Below are 1,961 nucleotides of genomic sequence, written 5' to 3' on the forward strand. Positions count from 1 at the left end.
TGTCCTGCGCGTAGCACCAAAAACTAATGTTTATTTAAAAAATTTCCTGACGCCGCGGTAACTAATCGATTTTAATTTTGCAAATTGCAAATGAAAGGTACAGTACACTTCTATAAGCAAAAAAAATCAACTTGCTATCTGCTTTATTTTTAGTCCTGCAACATTTAAAAAAAATGAATTTTTTTGCGAAAGTTGGATTGCAAAATTTATTTTGCAAAATCTGTTAAACCGATCTTAATGAAATTTACAGTGTTGTTTTACTATATCATAAAGTTTTTCTGGGTAAAATATGAAGGTCCTAAGTGTAGCATAAATGGTTGAAAAACGTAAAATGCGAATTTTTGTTTTTGTATGTTTTTTTTTTCGCAATTATTGCTATTTTGCAACAAGGGTGACTATTTTTTAAATTTTTAACCAATTCTATATTATACGAAATTTAATTATGCAACTTTTATGTCAGTACAAATTTTCTCAGAAATGAATAGTTTTAAAGTTATAATCAAAAAACCAATAAAAAAATCGAATTTTTCGTTCATATTTTGACATTTTGATTATTTAAACAATGTTCCGGACCATTTTGAGTGAGAGGATAATTCAAATATTATTATTTGAGTTATTTTCAAGAAATTTCTGCAAAAAAATTTGAGTCACCTCTTAACGTCTATCTGAAAACAGATGCGCCCTGGACTATAATGCAAATAGAATAATAGTTGTGGTCTGTTATCGTACTCCGAGCGTAGCATCAAACTGCTGCACACGACTTCACAGGCGGTGTTTACCAATAAACGCCGCACGCTGCCTACACTGTCACGCAGTAGATTGCGTATGTATGTGATTTTATTTGTGGAACGTGTTATCCTGACTGACAAGTGTACGATTGTGAAAACTAGCAGGTTGTTTTTAAGTTTATTCAATACCAAACTTTATATTATAATATATAAAAAATGTTTGTCCGACAAAAATTTGGTGCATTTTAATAAGTCCGACACACAAAATGTCAAATGACGGGATATATATTGGTCTGATTTTTGCATGAGAGTTTAATGAAATGGTCACAAATCACTTGGAAGTTCTGTCCGACAAAATACATGGGACGTTTTCGTAGTCTGACGTTCGAAACCTGTAACCTGTTCCACAATTAAAACTTCCCTTGTTCCTGTGTTCCCGTACATCAAAGTTTGTCCGACTAGACACCGTTAAGCTATTAACAAATTGTCAGCTTGCTAATAATAAATTTTTTGGGTACGCGGGATCCTGGCCTATTGGCGATGCAAATTGGCAATGGACAGGAATGACTAATGAGACAGAATGTTGAATGCCTAGGCTAAACTAGGGCTGTCGCGTCGTATTACTATCAAATATATAACATTTTTTTTATTTTGTTCGTAACACTGCACTGACAGTGAGTTTACTCGTAAAACAATGTAGACTCTGTAACTGTGTAGACTCCGTGGCGCAACGGTAGCGCGTCTGACTCCAGATCAGAAGGTTGCGTGTTCAAATCACGTCGGGGTCAAATGGTTTTGTTTTAACCTAAGTAAATCCTAATGAATAGTTGATAAAATATTTAGATTTGATTTAGTCGCTTCGATACGTAACATCATTACATAAATTAAAAAGGGACGAATAAGGCGTGAATAGAATAAGAAAATTATTACTCCAGTTCTTCAACAATGACTTGTCGCAGTTAAGAATGGTCTAAAATTCTAGAAATGAAGAGCGTTAACAAGAAGCAGCTATAATTTTCGTTACACAAATCAATCTTTTTTAGAATACATGTATACGTTATACCCACTTGTGATATTGATAATTGGGGTGTCCACTTATATTTTCCCCCATTTTAACTGCCTATAACTTCTAAACGGCTCAAGATATGCGGTTTTCGCTGAAATGTTTTATATTAGTAAAAGATTTGTCTGAATGGATTGAATTTTTTATATCGCTTTCAATTACGAAAAAAA

The 1,961-nt window shown here is 33.2% G+C and overlaps 1 non-coding gene across 1 annotated transcript; it reads left to right on the top strand.

Annotated features, from left to right (window-relative positions):
• The first annotated feature begins 1,444 nt into the window (after positions 1-1,444).
• Positions 1,445-1,516, top strand: Trnaw-cca (transfer RNA tryptophan (anticodon CCA)). The gene has a single exon. It is a non-coding gene; the product is annotated as a tRNA-Trp (tRNA).
• Positions 1,517-1,961: the final 445 nt, after the last annotated feature.

Source organism: Diabrotica virgifera, chromosome 7 (genome assembly GCF_917563875.1).
Source record: "Diabrotica virgifera virgifera chromosome 7, PGI_DIABVI_V3a".
In the NCBI taxonomy this organism is placed as follows: domain Eukaryota; kingdom Metazoa; phylum Arthropoda; class Insecta; order Coleoptera; family Chrysomelidae; genus Diabrotica; species Diabrotica virgifera.